Here is a 20,801-nt window from a genome sequence, read left to right as displayed (position 1 = left end):
TGTAGAATTGATATAAGTATGTTCCTGATGTTGAAACCCTGTGTAAAAGACTGAACCTGGCCTTGTAGAATTGATATAAGTATGTTCCTGATGTTGAAACCCTGTGTAAAAGACTGAATCTGGCCTTGTAGAATTGATATAAGTATGTTCCTGATGTTGAAACCCTGTGTAAAAGACTGAATCTGGCCTTGTAGAATTGATATAAGTATGTTCCTGATGTTGAAACCCTGTGTAAAAGACTGAATCTGGCCTTGTAGAATTGATATAAGTATGTTCCTGATGTTGAAACCCTGTGTAAAAGACTGAATCTGGCCTTGTAGAATTGATATAAGTATGTTCCTGATGTTGAAACCCTGTGTAAAAGACTGAATCTGGCCTTGTAGAATTGATATAAATATGTTCCTGATGTTGAAACCCTGTGTAAAAGACTGAATCTGGCCTTGTAGAATTGATATAAGTATGTTCCTGATGTTGAAACCCTGTGTAAAAGACTGAATCTGGCCTTGTAGAATTGATATAAGTGTGTTCCTGATGTTGAAACCCTGTGTAAAAGACTGAATCTGGCCTTGTAGAATTGATATAAGTATGTTCCTGATGTTGAAACCCTGTGTAAAAGACTGAATCTGGCCTTGTAGAATTGATATAAGTGTGTTCCTGATGTTGAAACCCTGTGTAAAAGACTGAATCTGGCCTTGTAGAATTGATATAAGTGTGTTACTGATGTTGAAACCCTGTGTAAAAGACTGCATCTGGCCTTGTAGAATTGATATAAGTATGTTCCTGATGTTGAAACCCTGTGTAAAAGACTGAATCTGGCCTTGTAGAATTGATATAAGTATGTTCCTGATGTTGAAACCCTGTGTAAAAGACTGAATCTGGCCTTGTAGAATTGATATAAGTATGTTCCTGATGTTGAAACCCAGTGTAAAAGACTGAATCTGGCCTTGTAGAATTGATATAAGTATGTTCCTGAAGTTGAAACCCTGTGTAAAAAACTGAATCTGGCCTTGTAGAATTGATATAAGTATGTTCCTGATGTTGAAACCCTGTGTAAAAGACTGAATCTGGCCTTGTAGAATTAATATAAGTATGTTCCTGATGTTGAAACCCTGTGTAAAAGACTGAATCTGGCTTTGTAGAATTGATATAAGTATGTTCCTGATGTTGAAACCCTGTGTAAAAGACTGAATCTGGCTTTGTAGAATTGATATAAGTGTGTTCCTGATGTTGAAACCCTGTGTAAAAGACTGAATCTGGCCTTGTAGAATTGATATAAGTATGTTCCTGATGTTGAAACCCTGTGTAAAAGACTGAATCTGGCCTTGTAGAATTGATATAAGTATGTTCCTGATGTTGAAACCCTGTGTAAAAGACTGAACCTGGCCTTGTAGAATTGATATAAGTATGTTCCTGATGTTGAAACCCTGTGTAAAAGACTGAACCTGGCCTTGTAGAATTGATATAAGTATGTTCCTGATGTTGAAACCCTGTGTAAAAGACTGAATCTGGCCTTGTAGAATTGATATAAGTATGTTCCTGATGTTGAAACCCTGTGTAAAAGACTGAATCTGGCCTTGTAGAATTGATATAAGTATGTTCCTGATGTTGAAACCCTGTGTAAAAGACTGAATCTGGCCTTGTAGAATTGATATAAGTATGTTCCTGATGTTGAAACCCTGTGTAAAAGACTGAATCTGGCCTTGTAGAATTGATATAAGTATGTCCCTGATGTTGAAACTCTGTGTAAAAGACTGAATCTGGCCTTGTAGAATTGATATAAATATGTTCCTGATGTTGAAACCCTGTGTATAAGACTGAATCTGGCCTTGTAGAATTGATATAAGTATGTTCCTGATGTTGAAACCCTGTGTAAAAGACTGAATCTGGCCTTGTAGAATTGATATAAGTGTGTTCCTGATGTTGAAACCCTGTGTAAAAGACTGAATCTGGCCTTGTAGAATTGATATAAGTATGTTCCTGATGTTGAAACCCTGTGTAAAAGACTGAATCTGGCCTTGTAGAATTGATATAAGTATGTTCCTGATGTTGAAACCCTGTGTAAAAGACTGAATCTGGCCTTGTAGAATTGATATAAGTATGTTCCTGATGTTGAAACCCAGTGTAAAAGACTGAATCTGGCCTTGTAGAATTGATATAAGTATGTTCCTGAAGTTGAAACCCTGTGTAAAAAACTGAATCTGGCCTTGTAGAATTGATATAAGTATGTTCCTGATGTTGAAACCCTGTGTAAAAGACTGAATCTGGCCTTGTAGAATTGATATAAGTATGTTCCTGATGTTGAAACCCTGTGTAAAAGACTGAATCTGGCCTTGTAGAATTGATATAAGTGTGTTACTGATGTTGAAACCCTGTGTAAAAGACTGAATCTGGCCTTGTAGAATTGATATAAGTGTGTTACTGATGTTGAAACCCTGTGTAAAAGACTGAATCTGGCCTTGTAGAATTAATATAAGTATGTTCCTGATGTTGAAACCCTGTGTAAAAGACTGAATCTGGCTTTGTAGAATTGATATAAGTATGTTCCTGATGTTGAAACCCTGTGTAAAAGACTGAATCTGGCTTTGTAGAATTGATATAAGTGTGTTCCTGATGTTGAAACCCTGTGTAAAAGACTGAATCTGGCCTTGTAGAATTGATATAAGTATGTTCCTGATGTTGAAACCCTGTGTAAAAGACTGAATCTGGCCTTGTAGAATTGATATAAGTATGTTCCTGATGTTGAAACCCTGTGTAAAAGACTGAACCTGGCCTTGTAGAATTGATATAAGTATGTTCCTGATGTTGAAACCCTGTGTAAAAGACTGAACCTGGCCTTGTAGAATTGATATAAGTATGTTCCTGATGTTGAAACCCTGTGTAAAAGACTGAATCTGGCCTTGTAGAATTGATATAAGTATGTTCCTGATGTTGAAACCCTGTGTAAAAGACTGAATCTGGCCTTGTAGAATTGATATAAGTATGTTCCTGATGTTGAAACCCTGTGTAAAAGACTGAATCTGGCCTTGTAGAATTGATATAAGTATGTTCCTGATGTTGAAACCCTGTGTAAAAGACTGAATCTGGCCTTGTAGAATTGATATAAGTATGTTCCTGATGTTGAAACTCTGTGTAAAAGACTGAATCTGGCCTTGTAGAATTGATATAAATATGTTCCTGATGTTGAAACCCTGTGTATAAGACTGAATCTGGCCTTGTAGAATTGATATAAGTATGTTCCTGATGTTGAAACCCTGTGTAAAAAACTGAATCTGGCCTTGTAGAATTGATATAAGTGTGTTCCTGATGTTGAAACCCTGTGTAAAAGACTGAATCTGGCCTTGTAGAATTGATATAAGTATGTTCCTGATGTTGAAACCCTGTGTAAAAGAGTGAATCTGGCCTTGTAGAATTGATATAAGTATGTTCCTGATGTTGAAACCCTGTGTAAAAGACTGAATCTGGCCTTGTAGAATTGATATAAGTGTGTTCCTGATGTTGAAACCCTGTGTAAAAGACTGAATCTGGCCTTGTAGAATTGATATAAGTATGTTCCTGATGTTGAAACCCTGTGTAAAAGACTGAATCTGGCCTTGTAGAATTGATATAAGTGTGTTCCTGATGTTGAAACCCTGTGTAAAAGACTGAATCTGGCCTTGTAGAATTGATATAAGTATGTTCCTGATGTTGAAACCCTGTGTAAAAGACTGAATCTGGCCTTGTAGAATTGATATAAGTATGTTCCTGATGTTGAAACTCTGTGTAAAAGACTGAATCTGGCCTTGTAGAATTGATATAAATATGTTCCTGATGTTGAAACCCTGTGTAAAAGACTGAATCTGGCCTTGTAGAATTGATATAAGTATGTTCCTGATGTTGAAACCCTGTGTAAAAGACTGAATCTGGCCTTGTAGAATTGATATAAGTGTGTTCCTGATGTTGAAACCCTGTGTAAAAGACTGAATCTGGCCTTGTAGAATTGATATAAGTATGTTCCTGATGTTGAAACCCTGTGTAAAAGACTGAATCTGGCCTTGTAGAATTGATATAAGTATGTTCCTGATGTTGAAACCCTGTGTAAAAGACTGAATCTGGCCTTGTAGAATTGATATAAGTGTGTTCCTGATGTTGAAACCCTATGTAAAAGACTGAATCTGGCCTTGTAGAATTGATATAAGTGTGTTACTGATGTTGAAACCCTGTGTAAAAGACTGAATCTGGCCTTGTAGAATTGATATAAGTATGTTCCTGATGTTGAAACCCTGTGTAAAAGACTGAATCTGGCCTTGTAGAATTGATATAAGTATGTTCCTGATGTTGAAACTCTGTGTAAAAGACTGAATCTGGCCTTGTAGAATTGATATAAATATGTTCCTGATGTTGAAACCCTGTGTAAAAGACTGAATCTGGCCTTGTAGAATTGATATAAGTATGTTCCTGATGTTGAAACCCTGTGTAAAAGACTGAATCTGGCCTTGTAGAATTGATATAAGTGTGTTCCTGATGTTGAAACCCTGTGTAAAAGACTGAATCTGGCCTTGTAGAATTGATATAAGTATGTTCCTGATGTTGAAACCCTGTGTAAAAGACTGAATCTGGCCTTGTAGAATTGATATAAGTATGTTCCTGATGTTGAAACCCTGTGTAAAAGACTGAATCTGGCCTTGTAGAATTGATATAAGTGTGTTCCTGATGTTGAAACCCTGTGTAAAAGACTGAATCTGGCCTTGTAGAATTGATATAAGTATGTTCCTGATGTTGAAACCCTGTGTAAAAGACTGAATCTGGCCTTGTAGAATTGATATAAGTGTGTTACTGATGTTGAAACCCTGTGTAAAAGACTGAATCTGGCCTTGTAGAATTGATATAAGTGTGTTCCTGATGTTGAAACCCTGTGTAAAAGACTGAATCTGGCCTTGTAGAATTGATATAAGTGTGTTCCTGATGTTGAAACCCTGTGTAAAAGACTGAATCTGGCCTTGTAGAATTGATATAAGTGTGTTACTGATGTTGAAACCCTGTGTAAAAGACTGAATCTGGCCTTGTAGAATTGATATAAGTATGTTCCTGATGTTGAAACCCTGTGTAAAAGACTGAATCTGGCTTTTTAGAATTGATATAAGTATGTTCCTGATGTTGAAACCCTGTGTTAAAGACTGAACCTGGCCTTGTAGAATTGATATAAGTATGTTCCTGATGTTGAAACCCTGTGTAAAAAACTGAACCTGGCCTTGTAGAATTGATATAAGTATGTTCCTGATGTTGAAACCCTGTGTAAAAGACTGAATCTGGCCTTTTAGAATTGATATAAGTATGTTCCTGATGTTGAAACCCTGTGTTAAAGACTGAACCTGGCCTTGTAGAATTGATATAAGTATGTTCCTGATGTTGAAACCCTGTGTAAAAGACTGAACCTGGCCTTGTAGAATTGATATAAGTATGTTCCTGATGTTGAAACCCTGTGTAAAAGACTGAATCTGGCCTTTTAGAATTGATATAAGTATGTTCCTGATGTTGAAACCCTGTGTAAAAGACTGAATCTGGCCTTGTAGAATTGATATAAGTATGTTCCTGATGTTGAAACCCTGTGTAAAAGACTGAATCTGGCCTTGTAGAATTGATATAAGTATGTTCCTGATGTTGAAACTCTGTGTAAAAGACTGAATCTGGCCTTGTAGAATTGATATAAATATGTTCCTGATGTTGAAACCCTGTGTAAAAGACTGAATCTGGCCTTGTAGAATTGATATAAGTATATTCCTGATGTTGAAACCCTGTGTAAAAGACTGAATCTGGCCTTGTAGAATTGATATAAGTGTGTTCCTGATGTTGAAACCCTGTGTAAAAGACTGAATCTGGCCTTGTAGAATTGATATAAGTATGTTCCTGATATTGAAACCCTGTGTAAAAGACTGAATCTGGCCTTGTAGAATTGATATAAGTATGTTCCTGATGTTGAAACCCTGTGTAAAAGACTGAATCTGGCCTTGTAGAATTGATATAAGTATGTTCCTGATGTTGAAACCCTGTGTAAAAGACTGAATCTGGCCTTGTAGAATTGATATAAGTATGTTCCTGATGTTGAAACCCTGTGTAAAAGACTGAATCTGGATTTGTAGAATTGATATAAGTATGTTCCTGATGTTGAAACCCTGTGTAAAAGACTGAATCTGGCCTTGTAGAATTGATATAAGTATGTTCCTGAAGTTGAAACCCTGTGTAAAAAACTGAATCTGGCCTTGTAGAATTGATATAAGTATGTTCCTGATGTTGAAACCCTGTGTAAAAGACTGAATCTGGCCTTGTAGAATTGATATAAGTATGTTCCTAATGTTGAAACCCTGTGTAAAAGACTGAATCTGGCCTTGTAGAATTGATATAAGTATGTTCCTGATGTTGAAACCCTGTGTAAAAGACTGAATCTGGCCTTGTAGAATTGATATAAGTATGTTCCTGATGTTGAAACCCTGTGTAAAAGACTGAATCTGGCCTTGTAGAATTGATATAAGTATGTTCCTGATGTTGAAACCCTGTGTAAAAGACTGAATCTGGCCTTGTAGAATTGATATAAGTATGTTCCTGATGTTGAAACCCTATGTAAAAGACTGAATCTGGCCTTGTAGAATTGATATAAGTATGTTCCTGATATTGAAACCCTGTGTAAAAGACTGAATCTGGCCTTGTAGAATTGATATAAGTTAGTATGTTTGAATGTAAAAAGATTTTTTTTCCCCTCTTAACTCTGTGCTGTTAATTGACCAAATAGAACAAGCTGACTGACTGGGGAGGGGGAGGGTCATGTGACTGTTTTAGCTGTATATAACAAACACCTTTCCTGCAATCTGCAGGAACTGCAATTGGCATTAGACATTGAGGCATTTAAAGTGAGGTTTTTAAGTGATAAATACAGTTAGACTACAGTTTGACTAGAGGTGACTGGGGACTGCTTCTTTCTGCAAACTCTTAACTCAAGACAACAAACGGTAAGCTATTCAGATCACACTATGATCCCATGCTTGCTAACCTGCCTATTTCAACCCCCCACCCCTTTACAACTTATTTACTGCAGTCTCTCCCAAAACTGACTGCACAATACACTGAAACCCTGAACTGACTCTAGCATTGCAATACAGCTAAACATTTGACAAGGAACAGGCACACACCTGCTGTTAGTCTGCTCACACTCACTCTGCTCACAACAGCTCCTTGCAGCACTGCCTACCTCTGGCATCATGAACCTGCTATGTATTTTAACTTTTTTCTTTCTCCTGGCCTCATGGAGATGTTACTCCCTCTATCCACTACAAACTCCTCCATCCTGGCCCACACCCAACATCACCATACACCCTGGACTACTCAAAAGCCTTTCACTATCTACTGAATGTTGGTGGAGAACTCTAAAAACCAGCACACCAACCACTGCTCACTCAAATGGCAAACACCACAAATTTACAACTTGCAAACAACTACCCAAATTTCTACTCATACTATTACTCTCTTTAGCAGGTGATATTGAAACTAACCCAGGTCCTCCCATTTCAGCTCTGTCCCATGCCCCTGAGAATTCCACATTTAAATTCCAAAAAGGGCTATCTGTCGCCCATATAAACATCCGGAGCCTGCTGCCCAAACTGGATGAACTAAGGGCATGGTGCCTTATGCATAAACCCAAAGCCATCGTTCTTACAGAAACATGGCTATCCCCTAAAACCCCTGATGCAAATATTGCCATTCAGGGATACTCCATTTTTAGGAAAGATAGGTCAAAGAGAGGAGGAGGGGTGTTATTTTATATTGCAGACACCTTACAATTTACACTGTTAAATTGCCCACCAAGTCCACCCTCTTTTGAAACTCTAGTTGGCAAAATCTGCCTCCCCTTTTCTAAGCCCATCTTGCTTGCTGGCATCTACCGCCCCCCTAAAACCCCTCTACAATCCTTGACTGATATCACCCAATTTCTAGGCTCCATTTCCTCTCTGAATGAGAAGAGTGAGCTGCTAGTTCTTGGGGATTTCAACTTCAATTGGGTTGACCCTAAAAGCCACATAATCCAGATACAACTCAAGTCACTTAACCTATCACAACTCATTTCCCAACCCACACGGATAAACCTGAAATCGCATAACCATTCCTTGCTAGACTGGATTCTCTCCTCAAACCCCAGCAGAATCCAATCCTCTGGCATCCTTCCTGATATTTTTAGTGACCATGCAATAGTGTACTGTGTAAGAAAAATTAAACCGCCCCATTCAAGCCCTAAAGTTCTCCTCACTAGAACATTTAAAAACTTTAACCCACAACAGTTTCTGGATGACCTTATCAACTGCCCGACCCCGATTCTGCGCTCGATTATTTCCAATCCAAGTTCTTAAAACTCTGCGATACCCATGCTCCACTACGCAAAATAAGGGTACGGGGGGCCCACCTTCCATGGGTTACACCTGACCTTATAGCACTCTACCAGTTCAGGGATGCCTTGTGGAAAAGCTACAAAGTAACTGGCACTACCAAGGATCTCAATCACTACAGATGCATGCGGCACATGTGCACAAGGCAAACAAGGCATGCAAAAGCACAATATTACTCTGACAATCTCCACCAAAATACATCAAACCCAGCTAACTTCTGGAAGGTTATCAACCATATATTCCTGCCTGCTAACCATCAACAACCACGTAATATCACTAAGGGGGATATTACTCTGACAACCCCCACTGACATTGCAAATGCATTCAATGATTACTTTGTGGGGTGTGCCACTAACTTATTAGCGAAACGCAGTACAAACCCCAAACATGAATCTCATCCTGGGAGTATCCCAACAGTCCCACCCCCTCCCAACACTGTCCACAATTTTCAATTTAGCCCAGTATCTGAAGAGGAGATTACACAAGCGCTCCTCAAACTAAAACTAAGCAGCCAATGTGGACCCGACTTACTACAATCTAGGTTCCTACGACTTGGTGCCCCAGCCATTGCCAAACCAATTGCGTCCATAGTCAACTCTATCCTGTCTGCAGGCCATATCCCTAAGACCTGGAAAACTGCCAGAGTTGTCCCAATCTTCAAAAACACTGTCTCAAACTACAGGCCAATCTCACTTCTCCCAATTCTATCCAAAGTTATGGAAAAATGTGTCCACTCCCAATTAAGCGATTTCTACACCAAGACAAATTTCCCTAGCCAATTCCAGTCTGGGTTTCATCCCAAACACTCCACTGTAACTACCCTGCTAAAAGTTTGCAATGAAATCCAGTGTGGAATGGAACGGGGACAACTCACTGGTGCAGTATTCCTAGATTTTGCAAAGGTTTTTGACACAGTTGATCATGTTATCCTGCTTAACAAACTCCAGAGCTCTGGAATAGGGAAACATGCTTTAAACTGGTTTCATTCCTACCTATCAGGAAGATCCCAACATGTGTCCATCTCAGGCTCTAACTCCAACCCCCTGGATATCACCTGTGGTGTCCCGCAAAGCTCTGTTCTGGGGCCCTTACTCTTCTCAGTGTTCATTAATGATATTCCCACAGCTTGTAAGGAAGCCTCAATACACATGTATGCAGATGACACAATCCTATATGCACACAGCCATAGCCTCTCTGACCTTCAACACATACTTCAGTCTGACTTTTTGAGACTCGAAAACTGGATTTCCCAAAACAAACTGTTTTTAAACACTGACAAGACTGTAACAATGGTATTTGGGACCAAGACTAAATTTGTAAAGCTTCCAGTGACTGAGCTCCTGATTAGAACCAACGCTAACACCACCCTAACAACTGTCACTAGTTTTAAATATCTGGGCTTATGGTTTGACTCCCACTTAACATTCGGGATGCACATTGAAACCCTGACAACCAAGACCTATGCCAAACTAGGGGTACTTTACAGGAACAAATCCTCCCTATGTCTCCTGGTCAGAAAGCGTATTGCACAGCAGAAGCTAATGCCAATTATTGACTATGGAGACATAGTATATGGCTCGGCTCCTCAAACCCACCTTAGCAAACTTGACACCCTCTACAATTCAATTTGTCATTTTGTTCTCCAATGCAACTACAGCACACATCACTGCGAAATGCTCAAAGAACTAGATTGGTCATCACTAGAGTCTAGGCGCAAAGTTCACCTTTCCTGTCTCACCCTCAAATACTTTCTGAGCAAGCTACCCAGTTACCTGAACAAGCTCCTCACCCCTACCACATGCAGCACCTTTCACCTGAGATCAGACTCCAAAAGACTATTCATGGTCCCAAGGCTCAACAAAGTATCCGGACGTTCCTCCTTCTCCTTCCGTGCACCCCAAAACTGGAACAACCTACCAGAGACTCTCATATCCACCACCAGCTTAAGTTCTTTCAAATCTAAGGCTGTCTCACACTTTAATCTGGTCTGTAACTGTTTCATACGCCCATAATATATATTACCTGTAACTGTGCATGCAATGTCTTGTATATAATGTATACCTTGTTCATTCATGTAACTGTACTTGTAACCATGTATTATTTGTTTTACTCTGTGCCCAGGACATACTTGAAAACGAGAGGTAACTCTCAATGTATTACTTCCTGGTAAAATATTTTATAAATAAATAAATAAATATCATGCCCATATTATATGGGTATGATGTACTACAATGCTAATCAATGGGTACTGGGTGCATATTGTGGTCGCTGGGTAGGTAGATTGGCCTCCCGTGTGGGTTGCGGGGGAGGGTGGGTTAAACCCATAATTACTATAGCGGTTATTAACCACTAAGGTGATTAAGGGGTTAGGGCCCATTATATTGTATTTTTTTTTCATGTATTTTTGCTGGCATCAGAGGACATGGACCTGCAGTATGCTGATGAGGACACCCTTCATGATGGCAGTGGTAAGTAGAAAGGTTTATTTATGCAGGCTGGCTAATGTTTTATTTAATAATGGGCAAATGAGCTATTATCCATATCTGGATAATAGTTATCTTGCCCATTACAGAAGTGTATGTTTTGGGGGAAGAGGGGGGGGGCGGTATTTATTTAAATATGTTGAAAACAAAATGTTGTACACGGGATTGGTACCGCAGGCCAGCGAGGACCACCCGATGGCCCCCAGACACCCGCGGGCACCACCTGAGGACCCCCAGACACCCGCAGGGATTAACCAAGGGCCCCCAGATACCTACGGGGAGCCGCCTCTCCCTGCTCAAATCTCACCCAAAATGAATGTTTTTTAATATAAATTTTATTACTAGTGTGGATGAGCAGGGGGTCTCCAGAGCAGAACCGCGTTGATGTGAGGTCCGGGGACCCCCTGCATCCCAAGATTCAGGGGTGCTGGTACAGTATCTCCTTTGCATTTAAATGTCACCTGACTGTGGGAATAAAATACATAGGAGTTACCAGCACCCCATAACGGGGCCTGTATTTCGGGAAGCAGGGGTCCCTGGACCTGAAATCAACGGTTGTGCTCCGGAAACCCCCTGTTAATCTACATTAGTAATAAAATATATATTAAAAAAACATTCATTTCGGGCGACATTTGAGCACGGAGAGGCGGCTCTCTCTGAGCAGCTCTCTCTGCAGATGAAAGAAATGGCCGGGTAAGGCCTTTTTATGGGGGCGATAATCACGTCGCCGGCTACTTGCCAGTTTTGCAAATATTGCTATCACAATTATTCTAAGCTTTCTGCATAACATGATAGCAACGCTGTCAAAACTGACGATTTAAACAGCCTGGCAATTTTTTTCCCCCGGCACTTACTGCATACACCCCTATATCTGTAACAGTCTGTTGTTACCCCTTGTCTTTTTGATTTTCCCCTAGGGATTGTGAGACCTACCTTTTATGATTTATCTGGACTTTTCTCTTCCTCTCTCTTTCTCTTCCTCTCTCGTTATCTGTTGATTATGATTATACTGCTTGCTTTTTGGAAGTGAAAAAAAAAATAAAGGATTTCCACAAATATTAGAAAACTACTGCAAAATAATGCGTGCGTTGATCAATTATTGAATGATACAAAAATATTCACTGTTCACTTGTTGAAAATCCCAGTCTGTTTATAAGACGGCTTTTAAATGTGCAGTAGTTCATGCAGGAATTAATATTTAACTAAAGAGTAATTCGTTCTTGACTTGTTGGATAAAATATGTATTGTGGTGTTACAGTGATCTAAAGGGCAACTCAGGTCACAAAACAAAATGTTTTAAATTGAAGGTTCAAAGTACTTTTTAAATAGCCTGTGTCTGCACAAGTGCCAAAAATTCTTTATGGAGCCAACACAACCAGCTTGTGCAAGGAAGAGTTAACTAAGAATCAATAGTTCCCTGATAAGAAAGCACAGAATAGTGATGCATCTATCCATAAAGAAAACAATTAATGGTTTCAAAATAAAAGCCTGCCATCTTGTTCCTCAGCTCTCATGTAAAGCAAATAACAGAGAAACAAAGTACTTTGCTCGAAATGACTGCTTTGATATTTTAGGAAACAAATGTCTCCTTGTTGTTGGATGCTACTTAGGGATTAGATCATTTAGAAAAAGACAAAGCTGAGAAGAGAAGAAAGTAATCCCTTTTGCATTTAGTGTACTCCAAACAATGGTGAAAATATATACTGTACATATGTACAGTGTTTACTATAATAAGGTGGAGGATATTGAATGATTGCGCTGTAATTATATAATTATCTTGCTTGTTAAAATTGACCTTTTATTATTAAATCCTTAAATGAAATTGGTGACCAGGCTGTAAAAAAAAAAACCCTGGTCCTCACAGTATTATAACAATTTGCAGCCTTAGAAAACCGTATGCAGGCTGCTAGCAAACTACAGTAAGAATGTACACAAGAAAACACTTTGTGGCGCTCTAGCACTCAGTGATAATAAGGCACATTGATAGCAGTGATTACAGTAAAATATAGTAGCAGTGATTAGTGCATAATAAATCCAAAATATGCCTCCACTCAACCCTTTTTTAGACTGTTTAGCAAGTCTAATCCAAACATATACATTATCTCTAAACAATGAGTACAAAAATAATGGCTGTACAAAAATAAAAACTACATAGAGTTGTAACAGTGGTGAAAAGAAGGTAAATCTTCTAAGGTCCTTCTCACACTTTGGACAATGTCGTATCCGGTATGCTCAAAAGATAAGAAGAGACAACAATAGTGTAGATGGAACAGACGATTTACTCCCACACAAAACCCCTGATTCAAGGTTTACATCAAGTCCGAAATAACAAGCAGTAGTGTTTGTGTCCCGAGAGCCGGGTGTGCTGCAGACTAGCTAAAGGCTGGTGCAAAAGATATTGCAAGCTTCATAAAAGCATTTTATTTTAGTTTAACTGCACAGGATTGATGCCGACGGAGACTCCACGGGGGGAGTGGAGGGGGGTTTATTGGTAGGTACTGTTGTAGGTATTTTAATGTTTATTGGGGTAAAGGGATTGGGTGAAGGTGGTACTTGGCCAAGGGTGGGTGGTTAGGCCTACCGGTGGGTAGCAGGAGGGGTTAACCCCATTACCATAGCGGTAATGAAAGGGTTAACTCATTCCGCAACCTTTCCGGAGGCATAACTACCCACACTGGGCCAAGTACCCACTTCATTCACCCCCTCTGTAATTATAGTGGACTTTGAAGTACTTTGAAGGACTTTGTATTTACCTTCTCGGTACCCACACTGATCCTATCACTTCGGATTACTCTGCAGTCGGACACAGGAGTGCTTCAGCAGGTCACTTTAGGGCACTATAGGCTGCACACATACTAGCCCACTGGTTCACCTGGCGGCACTCCGGTTCTGAAAGCATGCGATCGGACACCTTAGGGTAACTCCTGAAGAAGTGTCATATGACGCAAAACACGTAGAGGTGACATCATCACGCAGCAGAGAGCACACGTGGCGACGTGAGCCAAGGTAGCTGCGGTCATCCCCTAGCTTTGTATGGGGTTCAGTCTCGATCCAGTGTAAGTTGTGACCATCTAGCAACATCATTGGACATTTTTCCATCTTTTGAGCCGTGGGTTTTGGATTAGTGGAACCCCCGTTAGCGCTTCGGTTTTGTGGATGTTTGGGTCTACGAGGATCCCATTTTATTATGTAAATTTTATTTAGTCAATTTATAAAAGTTTTAATGAATTTTGACTTATTGTGTGTTTTCTCTTTTTGCGCTTCCTTTTTTATGCATGATGCGATCAGACACACATGATGTCCCCTCACCTACCTGCCAGCAACCAGTGGACTCTGTATCTCTTTTACACTAGCTGCTTGATTGGGGGCTATACAGCTTGCATTTTCCACCCCATGGCAACTAGAGAATGTTTCCACACTACCAAGATGGCTATTAGTGTCACCTGGCAGTCCTATCGCTAGCCTGCATGTTAATTGGTGTTAGCATCCCCAGTGTATTCAGTAGATAGCGCCTAGATTGCACATTATTACTGTACAGCCACTATTATACAGTATCACCTACACATGCTTAGCACAGGTCACATTTTCTATTGTGTGATGCCTTGCGCCAAGTAGTAGGAGACCGTAGGCTCCCACCTATGTGCTAAAACTAGGCAGACCTGACAAAGGTATCTGACTTAATATACACAATCTTGGAATAGAGGGTTGCTATCATATAGACACCAGTTCAGCTTTAGTTGATAAACAACAAACCATTTTATTTACACTCATTAAAAAGATAGTGGACAATAAATTCCACCGAGCTCGCTCATGGAGATTAAAACCCATGACCTTGCAGGTGATAGAATCTATACTAACCTATCACGCATGCTGGACCCTGAACACTTAACATAGTGTCTACATAGCAGGATCAACTTTTTGTGTTTAATTTTTGTTTTAACGACCTTTATTTTAATTGGATATCAATAAAGTTTGTTTTTAATTTTTTCACTAACCATCCGGGTGTTGATAGAGTGCGCATAATAGGTTACATTTTTCTGTTTGTTTTCATGTTTATATACCTACCTAGGGAGCACCAACATCACAATTCAAACTGTTAGCTGTTGCGGGGGTCACTTGGTAGTACCCACTGAAATGCCAGATAATTGATTCAGTGGGTCCCCTTAAACAAGGGGGCAATAGGGAAGAACGATTGCTCCAGTGAGAAAGTGGATGAATTTTTCTCCTTGATACTATTCAACCAAGGAGGAAGAATGAATCTTTGGATTTGAGGTGTTTTCTATCAAACAATTGTGTCCAAGAGATTGTTGCAAAAATGTTATCCTTTTTGGATATGTATTTGTTATGTTTACAATATAATTTGCAAAATCCCAGATCCACCTACAGTACTACTTTGTAGAGTAGTCCACATTGATTTAAACCAATCATAAGCAAATATTTCTTTATTGGGAACACTTTTTTCTTTGTCACATGAGGTTGCTGATGACTCCAGGATTGGCTGGAGATACTTACTTTTAAAGTTCTACATTTCTCATTTGAGGTCTGTTACCTTATGTTGGGGAATAGAGGGGGGTAGAGCATGCAGGGGGGCGCAGACGGAAAAGTTTGCGCACCCATACTCTATAGTGAGATTTAATTAGAGTGCATTATGGCCTGTGATCCCTAGATGGCGATAGAGCTACATGTATACCGCACAGAGATTTGAGAGAGTTGTTTTTTTGGTTACCAAGACACTGTGGGGCTTATGCAGAGAGCTACTTTAATGAAAGCCGCAACGGCAATATAGTCGCCACATTATTGCCGTTTATGTTCGCCGTATGCAGAATACTCCTTTACCGCTGTGAAAACTTAGGGGCCTATGCAGAGAACTGCGAGAATGGCCATTCGCCAGACTTAAAACTCTCCATGGAACAAAAAATATAGGGGTAAAGGCCCCCAATCAACCAGTGCTACAGAGCATATTAATGACCCACTTTTTGATTAAATTGTCTTCCTGCACTTGAACCGGATCACAGGGTGTGATGATGCATGCTTGAGGCTGTAAGCATTTAACCCCTAGATGGCATAAGGTCTAGCAGAGATATGCAGAGTTGTAAGGGGGAAGTCCTGGAACCCCCCCCAAGACCTCTCCAAAGTCTCTGAACGGAATAAACCTATGTGCCTGGGGCAGCTCTCATGGGGCAGCAATTGTACTCACATATGACGACCGGTTCTGTGTGCTCCAAAGCTGAAGTAGTAGACAATGTGGAAAACGCTTGTTCCGGTGGGAAGAAGCAGATCAAGAGAAAGCCCAATTACTGGGTGAAACGCGTTAGAGATGCAGGGGTATGCTTCCCCTCCTCTTTTTATCCATGCCGAAATAAAGGAATCGTTATACATAATTCAATTCTTTCTGCATCGTGGTGCCCGCTGATCTGCTTCTCCCCACCGGAACAAGCGTTTTCCACATTAAAACTCTCCATGTTTTTGGTGGATTCCCCTCGCAGTATGCAGGAAGGTGCCCATATCTGTGAGAGGAATCCGGCAGAGAGATGGCGAGCCCTGGCGAGAATGGCTCCGCTGGCGAAATCTGTCAGCAGAGAGCGAGATCCGCCTCTCTCTGCACAAATCTCGGCGGCAAAAAAAAAATGTGTACATATCAATAGGATTGCTATTGTAGATGTGCAGGGGGTCTCCGGGGATGAACCGCGTTGGTTTTATGTCCGGGGACCACCTGCTTCCCAAGATACAGGCCACGTTATGAGGTGCCGGTATCTCCTATGCATTGAGATAGCCCGATCACGTGACGCGGGACATTTCCATTCATAGGAGATACTGGCACCTCATAAAAATTAGCTTATGACCTAATTTGGACTTTGTTATTGCTATAAAAGTAAATGTATAGAATTACAGAACAGGAATGAATAACATTTTATAAATTGTATAAGTTAAGATCAAGAGCATTAATTGTTGATTACCAATCCCCTCCTGTACACCAGGGCAAGCAGTTACATCACCAAGGAAGTAATAGGTCAGAATCGGACATTTGTTGACAACCGCCTCGCTGCACAACACACTGACATCTCTGAGGGAATTTGTGGATATACTAAATTCAAATTTACACAACCTTAGACTTACCTTGGTCTCAAGTGAATCCAAACTTGACTTCCTTGACATTACCATAACTAAAGACACTAACGGCAAATTGGATACCACGATTTTCAGGAAACAGACTGCAACGAACAGTCTACTTAGGGCTGACAGTCAACATCCTAAACATGTAATTAAGGCCATTCCTACAGGCCAATATCTTCGCCTTAGGTGAAACTGTTCAACCTTAAGTGAGTTTAAGGATAAGGCCAAGGATATGACCCAATGATTCATCGAACGTGGACACTCAAGGACTAATCTGAAAAAAGCATATAATCGAGCCAATGACACAAATAGGACACAACTCCTAGTGGACAAATCACACACTAACAACTTCAATGAATATAAACCGATCCGCTTTATTGATACATTTAGTGACCAGTGGGGTTCAATCTTCAGAATATTTAATAAATACTGGCATATACTACTTGATGCTCGAGACTTGCAGGGGGCAATATCCAATACACCCAAGCTCACCAGTAGGAGAAGCCGTAATCTAAAGGACATCCTAGTGAAGAGTCATTTTCAAGTAAAACCACATACAACCTGGATTGACAAGAAACCCATTGGTTCATATGCATGCGGCCGTTGCAGGGCTTGCAGATACGTACCTAAGAGGACTGAATTCATGGACTCTAATAAACAGCGAACATTTAAAATGAATGAATTCATTAATTGCGGCACAGAGGGAGTGATTTACCTGATAGTTTGTGCCTGCAGCAAATTATATGTAGGGAAAACCTTCAGACAATTTAAAAAGAGAATCCTTGAACATTTGGGTTCCATTCGAAATGCCACAGACACACCACGTAGTAAACGAACACAATGGCAATAGTGATCAACTAATTTTTATTGGTATCCAACATATTCCTTGGGGCCAACGTAAGGGTGACTGGGACAGGATACTGTTGCAGACTGAGTGTAGATGGATTTACACACTTGATACACTCAGTCCTACTGGTCTCAATGAGGGCTACATCTACAAGTCCTTCCTGTAAAACACAATATTATCAAGCAGGATATGAACTATCTATCTAAGTGTTTTAAAGTGGGAACCGGGTATACAGATAATTTTAGAGTCCGTTTTGACCTACTGGGCGGACGACATAGGTCAGCACAGTCCTACACTACCCATACCTACCTGTCATGCATCAAATGTGGCCCCCATTCAGACCTATGACCTCTGTCTCCAGCTACACCCATCCACATGTACCTGAATCGCCTGTGTATTCACACTTACGCGTTCAGATATTGGCCCCAGGGTATTATGTATAAAGGGACTTGTGGTCACTACCTTCAGCTATACCTTTCGAGTGCACTTTTGTCCAATAAATCTAATTAGGTGTATTCATTTAGTCTATTTGGGCGTGCTTTACCTTGGATCCAAACAGCAGTGTATTCCTGCATAGATCCAATACATTTGTGTGTACATAACAATGAACCTAGCCACAGCACAATAAGGGTTCAGTCAATGATATTTCCTTTTAAACCCCTTGAGTACAATTATCTATCCCTTAGGCTGTCAATCACCGTTTCACTGTGTGATTGGCGAGATTCTGTGCTTCGCCCCGTCCTATGGGTATTTAGAGTGACAGTGTTATTCAGTAGGTTACCTCCTACCATGAGAAAGCGCCAGCCCCGAGCGCGAAACGTACTTCGGGATGACGTCATCGCGTTGACGTCGGAAGTCACGGGTGAGACTGCTCCAGTACCGGGGAGGGAGAGGGTGTATACCGGAGTCTGTGGTATAGTCAGCTGTAGCCCTTGATACTGCTCTGCAAGGGCAATTGTTGGCATTTGTTGGTTTACTATTGTGGGATGCTGTTTACTCCCATGACGGCGGCAGTAATCGCTTCAATAGTGCTATTATACTGATCATGGCACTTCTAACATTGCTACACTGCTGATGTATGCTGATATGGGACTCTGTGTTCACTGTGACTGTACCATACACTATACTGTTACACCCTCTTATCTGATTTAGGAGGAGGCTATTTTATAGGTTTTGAATATTGGCATTCTTCCTACCTATAGATACTCCTATACCTACCTCCTGTTTTATATCTTTTCCCCTGTACTTTGAGCAGCACTATCAGGAGGGTTCAATTTATGAACCAAATATATCTGTATATATAGCAATTAGCCTCCTGTGATCACCCACACCTTGTGTTTTAGATGTTTTTAATGCTTACTGATTTTTTGCATCGTTATAGTGTATATATAATATTAATAAAAGTTTATTTTTTTGCCTATAATTAGGCTTTTTAGTGGTAATTGTTCACTCCTAGAATTGGGTGCGATTACAAGTTATCTCCCCCATAGCCTATTTTGATATATGTCAGGGAGCATTTCACCCCTGCTACTACTTATCATTAGCCTGTTTGTGCAGTGGTAAAAGGGATCTGTGGGAGACTTTCTTTGTCTTCTTGTTTACTTGCTACACCAAAATGAGTGCTCATACCTGTAGTAGCTCCTTCCCCCTGGCTTCCTTTAAAAGCAGAGCAGATAAGCTATGTACAGTATGAGCAGTGAGCAGCTAAAAAGTATTATGTGACAGCGATGTACCAATCAACTGGTTTAGCTCACGTTGCAAGAGCCGCAGCATAGAAAAGCAGTGGTTGTGGATTTTAATCCTTTAGGTCTGACACCATTCCAGTCATTAGGTTGGTGCCTTAGGCTTATCAAACTCTATATAGTTGCTAGGGAAATCATATTAGGAACTGTGGGATGGCATAGCATATATTTCCCAGCTAGGTGCCTCACGTGTGCTCCTTTTTCAGCACAGGCATGTCTCTCTAATTTATTTGGATGGACAATTGAGGGGATCTATATACAGTACAACTGGAGACACTACTGTACTAAAATCTCTCTCTATCGTTGTATTCAATGGCAGAGTTGAATAAATCTGCTCATCTTTTTTATTAATCAATCCGCAGATGCATTGTGGTGGGGGTGGTGCTGATTTTGACTAAGCAATCCTTGGAATTCCAGGAAACATATTTTGACTGGTTCGCCCATCTCTAGAAAACAGAAGTCAGCCTACATGGTCAGATCTCCATGTCCAGGTAGTGTTGTAGTCAGATCTACAATGTTATTGATTTATAGTAGACTAATTCATTACTTTCTATGACTCTGCAGTTTAGATTGTTAACTTGATAAGGAACTCTTTGGTGCTAATTCTGCAGGTTGCGGTAGTGCCAGTCCAGCGCTATCGCACAGAAGGCCTCATTGAGTTTAAGCTACGACAGATTGCAGCCTGCAGAATAAGAGCAATTGTATTATCTCTCTTCAATGTGTATAGGGTTGTGTACACTGTAAGACGTTATAGAAAATACTTCTCTAAAGATTAGCCCCTCATCTTTATTTGTGATTATCTATAACCATATACAGAAAATAAGCCAAATCCTCAGTGAAATCATGTTTTTCTATCCAGATCTGTTTCTTAAGGAGCTTATTCCCCATCTGGTTGTAGTGGGCTTTGCCTGACACCTAGGGGCAGTTTATACAATTGACATGCAGAAAAACAAAAGAAATGTACCATACCCATTCTGCCTATTCCGGCATTGAACCTATGAGGGATGTTCTGAAAATATTTGCAATTCACATGTGTTGTAGCTTATGTAATGTTGTTATTGAAAGGAATATTATTGTGCATGTAAATAATAGTACTGTACTGTCTATGCAGCTGTTGTGTACATTAAAATGATGACAGTCAAAGTAACAATTACTTATTTATGTCCTGTCAAAAACTATTTTTTTTTAAATATTATGCAGTTACCCC

At 40.2% G+C, this 20,801-nt stretch overlaps 1 protein-coding gene across 2 annotated transcripts in view; it reads right to left on the bottom strand.

The window, feature by feature from the left end:
- The window catches only part of LOC142493542 (amine sulfotransferase-like), an 87,577-nt gene extending 75,522 nt beyond the window's left edge, over positions 1–12,055 (bottom strand). For both annotated transcript variants that reach the window (XM_075597722.1, XM_075597723.1), the window contains exon 1: positions 11,825–12,055. The gene's annotated coding sequence lies outside the window, so the exon portion shown is untranslated. The remainder of the gene's footprint in view (positions 1–11,824) is intronic.
- Positions 12,056–20,801: the final 8,746 nt, after the last annotated feature.

Source organism: Ascaphus truei, chromosome 4 (genome assembly GCF_040206685.1).
Source record: "Ascaphus truei isolate aAscTru1 chromosome 4, aAscTru1.hap1, whole genome shotgun sequence".
Taxonomy (NCBI): Eukaryota; Metazoa; Chordata; class Amphibia; order Anura; family Ascaphidae; genus Ascaphus; species Ascaphus truei.
Note: the sequence above shows the minus strand (reverse complement) of the source record. Positions and strands in the feature narration are given on the sequence as shown.